Genomic DNA, 6,512 nt, shown 5'->3' on the forward strand with positions numbered 1-6,512 from the left:
TGCGTTTCGACTTTTTTATTAGACCACAGTAAAAAAATTCACTCACAGAAGTCCCTTTCTTTCATGGCTACAAACACGAAGAATTCTGTCGTAAGTAAAACGAATGCGCAAGCCAAAATGACGATGGGGCGAAGTCATAAGCATGGCCCTGTGGCCCAATGGATAAGGCATCTGACTACGAATCAGGGGATTCCAGGTTCGACTCCTGGCAGGGTCGCACTGTCGCATTTCGGCTGCATGGTCTACTGTGTAACGCGCGCGCACGTTCTGGCGTAATGCGTTGATAAACGGAATGTACGCAGACATATTGGAAAGTAATATCACGCACTTAGTATCGTCGCCTTTGTTAGCATTCATGTAAGTTACCATCCACTCGCTACAGTCGCTCTCCATCCTACGGCTAAATCAACAGCCGTGATTTTTACTATGTCGCCGTCCATCCGTACGCGGTGACAGTTGTAAGCTTTACAGTAACGTGACATGCTCCACAAGCAGTTACGGTGTGTGGACGATGCCTATCATGGCAACGCTTGTTCTTTATCGCTTCTCGGCCTAATGGCTAAGATCAAGTGTAGTATCTGTTCTTATCAGTTTAATATCTGGTAGGCCATTCTCTGAATGGTCAGTATATTAATCTGATTTTTGGCCTTGGGTCATGGAGGTGGATTCATTCACGCCGTGACCACGGGTTGCCTTGGTGTTGCACTATTACCGATGGCGGCCCACATAAGCAATAAAAGAATAATAGCAGTCCTCTTTCCGACGGCACTCTGCATAGTCTACGGCGGGAACAAAACGCGTACACTGGGGGAGATTACAGCCTATGCCCCGCGACACGGCAGTTTATAACACACTCAAGCCACAAGCATTAACAAACTTTGAAGGGTACCCTCATGCTACGGTGCAGTTCCAACTCATACTTACCTGACGGGGAAGTAAAGACTGATCAATGAGGGTTTTCTTCCAGAGTGAGGCTCTTGCATTGCACTACGCTTGGGCTGACCTCTGCGATTACTGCAAACGTCAGTAACTCGACCGTACAATTTCTGGTAGTGGGGGCCTGCGTCCGCGCTCGCCCCCTCCTTAAGTCAAAATGAATGAGCTTAGAAAAGTTGCGCGGCCAAATGTCGGTGGTGACTTAAACGCTAAGGTAAAACCTCGCTTGGCTGTTACGAAACGTGATTGCGATATAAGTCCTCGGAAGGCGGCGGAATTTTATTTTATTTGCCATTCCGTCAGGGTTATTGGATGATCGGCAATAGATCGAGTTTGTATGCATTTGAAAGCTCTTTTTTCTCGTACTATCACCTGAAAATGTCGTAGGAAAATGTCATAGGAAACACTTTCAACAACCGCCACGTTCCTTAATTGTTATAACAAGAAATATATCACAGCAAATGAAAATGAAAAGCCTACGACACCGGGAGTTCCCAGGCGGTCCCCCATCCAAGTACTATCCCGGCCCGACGATGCTTAACTTCCGTGATCAGACGAGAACGGGTGTGTTCATCGTGGTATGGCCGTAGACATTAGTAGGTGCAAATACGTGCAATTTATTTTGACGTTGTGATCAAATTTTTTTATTTAATTTCTTTGAGTTACTTAGGACAAGGCGTATGCATGGATTATCTATTAGACTTTAAGGTTATAGTTTTGTGAAAAAAACAATGTTTTTTTAAAGATGTGTGGCTATAAAAATAGCCGTTGTTTTCTGAGTGTAGCGGTTTACTTCTTCTGTCCTTTGTCGTTCTTCTTTGGGAGTAAGACAGCTTGAATGTTTGGCAAAACACCACCAGCTGCAATGGTTACACCGCTCAAAAGTTTGTTTAATTCTTCATCATTACGAACAGCCAATTGTAAATGTCTTGGAATAATCCTAGCTTTTTTGTTGTCTCTTGCTGCGTTACCAGCCAACTCCAATATCTCAGCAGATAAATATTCCAAGACGGCTGCTAAGTAAACTGGTGCTCCAGATCCAATTCGGTTAGCATAGTGCCCTCTACGAAGGAATCTATGCACTCTACCGACTGGAAATTGAAGTCCAGCTCTTGAGGATCTTGTCTTGGCTTTAGCCTTAGCTTTTCCACCTTTTCCACGTCCAGACATAACTGCGATTTGATTTGTAAGTTAATACAAAAACGTACGAATATTTAACGTAAGTGTTAACGAAATAAACTTTACTCGTTTTTTCATCATAAAAATAGGATCGAAATCATGTTTTTTTAACCAATCATAATTAAGTATTAAACAAAAGATTTTTTTTTTAACCAATTAAATTGCGTATCGGCGTTTTCGGATCGAATTCGATCCGATTTTTTTACTTATAAACAAAAAGTTTTGACTTGCAGTTTAATGCTTATTTACAAGTTAAGTAGCAAAAATTTTTAACCATGTCTGACGCAGCAGCTAAAGGAGGAAAACAGGCACCTAAAGTAGCCAAGAAAGGTGAAAAAAGAGCCGGCAAAAAAGGAGGAAAGATTGGTGGAACTGGTGAAAAGAAACGCAAGAGAAAGAGAAAGGAAAGTTATGCTATTTACATCTACAATGTTTTGAAACAAGTTCACCCAGATGTCGGAGTTTCAAGCAAAGCTATGAGCATCATGAACTCATTTGTCAACGACATCTTTGAGCGCATTGCTTCCGAAGCTTCGCGTTTGGCTCTTCAAAACAAAAAGTCGACCATCTCTTCTCGTGAAATTCAAACCGCAGTACGTCTTCTCTTGCCTGGAGAACTTGCAAAACACGCAGTCAGTGAAGGAACAAAAGCCGTCACAAAATACACAAGCAGCAAGTAAACCAACGTCTACCAAACACAAACGGTCTTTTTTAAGACCACACATCTTTAAAAAAACATTTACTTGGCGTCACTACAAGTTAACCGAAGTTAATAAAACTTCTAAATAATGTGCTTAAGAACACTAGCCTACATTTAAAATACTTCCCCATGTGTGTGTGGATTAGCTTCACTTTTCATACGTATTATTAGCTGTACTTGCAGAAAAGACAAGTACATTGATCCATGTTATTGCTTACATTTAACTTAACCCAGCTTTTCACGGAAACACTCCCAGGCAAATTAACCCTACAAAGTATTTCTAAATTTTTTTTGTGTCATATATGACATAGTATCGTATAGCAATAAATGTAACTGTGACAAGACTTTACACATTGTGTAATTTGGAAGCGTGCACAAAGTAATGTTTTAAAAGATTTGTGGCTATAAAAATAGCCGTTTTTGTTGAGCAATGACAACGCTTAACCTCCGAATCCGTAAAGAGTTCTTCCTTGACGTTTTAAGGCATAAACAACATCCATAGCGGTAACGGTCTTGCGTTTAGCGTGCTCTGTGTAGGTTACAGCATCACGAATAACATTCTCTAAGAAAACCTTCAGTACACCTCTGGTTTCCTCATAGATAAGGCCAGAGATACGTTTGACACCACCTCGTCGAGCAAGACGCCGAATAGCAGGTTTTGTGATTCCCTGAATGTTATCACGAAGAATTTTTCGGTGACGTTTAGCACCTCCTTTTCCCAATCCTTTACCTCCTTTTCCGCGTCCAGACATATTGATATAGTTGCGTACAGAACGAGTACAAAAACAACGTTTGAGTTAACAGAATTCAGACAGCTTTAAAAAGAGGCCATAAAATTACCTACTGCTCGTGGAAACACCCTAATTAACCAATAGAGTTGCGTCATTACAAAATGTTCCGAACATTTTGTACATTTTTTTAAGTAAAACTGTAGTTTTTTTAAAAATTCGTGGTCTTAATGTTTCAGTAAGGCAATAAATTTGGCATCGTTGGAATTCGCCAAACCTTCTGCTACTTACTAAAAAAAAAAAAAGTCAAAAGCTTTTGTGTATCAGAAGATACAGCCGTTTTCCCGTAGCCAAAAAACACAGATTTTATAAAAATGTTAAAGTAATGAGCGTAATGTCATTATGCAGCCAATCAGAAATTACTTTCTTAGCACCAATCAAATGGTTTGTTTTGAACCTTAGCTGTCAATCAATATGAGAAATAAAACTTTGGCGCGATAGTGCATTTTAGACCGTCTTGTGTATCCGTACTACATCGACTTCTTAAAATATGGCTCGTACAAAGCAAACTGCACGTAAATCTACTGGAGGAAAGGCTCCACGAAAACAACTCGCCACTAAAGCTGCGAGGAAAAGCGCACCAGCTACTGGAGGAGTGAAAAAACCACATCGTTACAGACCTGGTACAGTTGCTCTCAGAGAAATCAGAAGATACCAGAAGTCAACCGAGCTCTTGATCCGCAAGTTGCCTTTCCAGCGTCTTGTGCGAGAAATTGCTCAGGACTTCAAAACAGATCTGCGATTCCAGAGCACAGCCGTTATGGCTCTGCAAGAGGCTTCTGAAGCGTACCTTGTTGGCTTGTTCGAGGATACTAACTTGTGTGCCATTCACGCAAAACGAGTTACAATCATGCCTAAAGACATCCAGTTGGCAAGAAGAATTCGTGGGGAACGTGCCTAAGCATCTTACCAAACAAAAAACGGCTATTTTTATAGCCACACATCCATAAAAAATATTACGGCTAGCTTTTTATATCAAACTTTGTCCTGCTTTCTGTTTAAATTTTATGCTACATAAAAATTTTATGCTACATAAAGTTTGACAATGTTAAAAATATGAAGGGCAAGAAAAGTAAAAGCAAGAAAATAAGAAATTTAAAAACGAAAATACTTAAACTTAGGGAATCTAATCTTAAATTTACTCTTTTTTAACTGTTTAAGTGACTTAAACAAGTTTAACTTTGTACCAAGATAATGTTTTTTTGTAAATGTGTGGCTATAAAAATAGCCGTTTGTTAATGTAATAGCCAGATACACACAAATTATTTTTTTGCGGTCTTCTTTGCTGCCTTTTTGGGAGTCTTTTTGACCTTCTTTGCTGCAGGTTTTTTAGCAACAGGCTTCTTTGTGGGTTTCTTAGCTGCTGGTTTCTTAGCCGAGGCTTTCTTTGTGGCAGGCTTCTTTGCTGCTTTCTTTGGCGTGCTCTTCTTTGCTGGCTTCTTTTTTGGTGTACTTTTCTTTGCAGTAGGCTTCTTTGCCGTTGGCTTTTTTGCTGCGGCCTTTTTCTTAGGTTTTTCTTTTTTTACCTGACCTAGCTTGAATGATCCAGAAGCACCAGTGCCTTTAGTTTGAATCAAATCGCCTGATGTTACTCCTCGTTTAAGAGCCATTTTCAGATGATGATCTGAGTTTTCAGCAACTTTGTAATTTGCATGAATATATTTTGTAATAGCTTGGCGAGATGAACCACCGCGTTCCTTTAGGGTAGCGATAGCAGCCTTGATCATGTCCACATATTTAGGGTGATCAGCTGTCTTCTTTGCAGCAGGTTTCTTCTTGGGTGCGATTTTCTTTGGAGAAGCTGCTTCACTCATTTTTAATGTTTTCTTACAACAATCCAACGATAAACGATGCTTGTTATCACAGTAGAAGTATACTAAACATTACCGTGTAAATGAGATATAATTTAAGACGGTGCGAAGTATGCGGACGTAAAAGTACCACTCCCGGGAATTGATTTGGCGCGAAAACAGAAATGTGTGTTTCTGTACATCGTATAATGTCCGTTTTGGGTGCCGCGACTATGCGAAAGCATGTTAATTTTTATTTGTAGTACGACGCAATAGTCTGCAAGAGAAGCTGCTGGAGTTTGAGGTCTTCAGCATTACATCTAGTCTGTTAATTTGGGCTTCTTCCGCGCTCGTGTTAGGATTTTCATAAAGCGTTCTTTGGTTTGCGTTGCGTATGTCGGCCTACATCATCGACACGGCCTGTTTCCGGCTATTAGGAGCAATTCATATATTGGGCACTGCGTTTCGACTTTTTTATTAGACCACAGTAAAAAAATTCACTCACAGAAGTCCCTTTCTTTCATGGCTACAAACACGAAGAATTCTGTCGTAAGTAAAACGAATGCGCACGAAAATGACGATGGGGCGAAGTCATAAGCATGGCCCTGTGGCCCAATGGATAAGGCATCTGACTACGAATCAGGGGATTCCAGGTTCGACTCCTGGCAGGGTCGCACTGTCGCATTTCGGCTGCATGGTCTACTGTGTAACGCGCGCGCACGTTCTGGCGTAATGCGTTGATAAACGGAATGTACGCAGACATATTGGAAAGTAATATCACGCACTTAGTATCGTCGCCTTTGTTAGCATTCATGTAAGTTACCATCCACTCGCTACAGTCGCTCTCCATCCTACGGCTAAATCAACAGCCGTGATTTTTACTATGTCGCCGTCCATCCGTACGCGGTGACAGTTGTAAGCTTTACAGTAACGTGACATGCTCCACAAGCAGTTACGGTGTGTGGACGATGCCTATCATGGCAACGCTTGTTCTTTATCGCTTCTCGGCCTAATGGCTAAGATCAAGTGTAGTATCTGTTCTTATCAGTTTAATATCTGGTAGGCCATTCTCTGAATGGTCAGTATATTAATCTGATTTTTGGCCTTGGGTCATGGAGG

At 41.0% G+C, this 6,512-nt stretch overlaps 5 non-coding genes and 1 pseudogene across 5 annotated transcripts; 5 read left to right on the plus strand and 1 right to left on the minus strand.

Annotated features, from left to right (window-relative positions):
* Window positions 1-144: 144 nt before the first annotated feature.
* On the plus strand, window positions 145-217 carry Trnar-acg (transfer RNA arginine (anticodon ACG)). Its single transcript has one exon. It is a non-coding gene; the product is annotated as a tRNA-Arg (tRNA).
* A 322-nt stretch (window positions 218-539) lies between these two features.
* Window positions 540-731, plus strand: LOC130661261 (U2 spliceosomal RNA). Its single transcript, XR_008988455.1, has one exon. It is a non-coding gene; the product is annotated as a U2 spliceosomal RNA (small nuclear RNA).
* Window positions 732-916: 185 nt separating this feature from the next.
* LOC130660217 (U1 spliceosomal RNA) lies at window positions 917-1,081 on the plus strand. Its single transcript, XR_008987418.1, has one exon. It is a non-coding gene; the product is annotated as a U1 spliceosomal RNA (small nuclear RNA).
* Window positions 1,082-1,409: 328 nt separating this feature from the next.
* On the minus strand, window positions 1,410-1,528 carry LOC130658260 (5S ribosomal RNA). Its single transcript, XR_008985477.1, has one exon. It is a non-coding gene; the product is annotated as a 5S ribosomal RNA (ribosomal RNA).
* Window positions 1,529-5,994: 4,466 nt separating this feature from the next.
* Trnar-acg (transfer RNA arginine (anticodon ACG)) lies at window positions 5,995-6,067 on the plus strand. Its single transcript has one exon. It is a non-coding gene; the product is annotated as a tRNA-Arg (tRNA).
* A 322-nt stretch (window positions 6,068-6,389) lies between these two features.
* Window positions 6,390-6,512, plus strand: LOC130661531 (U2 spliceosomal RNA; annotated as a pseudogene).

This window comes from Hydractinia symbiolongicarpus, chromosome 9, assembly GCF_029227915.1.
Source record: "Hydractinia symbiolongicarpus strain clone_291-10 chromosome 9, HSymV2.1, whole genome shotgun sequence".
Lineage (NCBI taxonomy): Eukaryota > Metazoa > Cnidaria > Hydrozoa > Anthoathecata > Hydractiniidae > Hydractinia > Hydractinia symbiolongicarpus.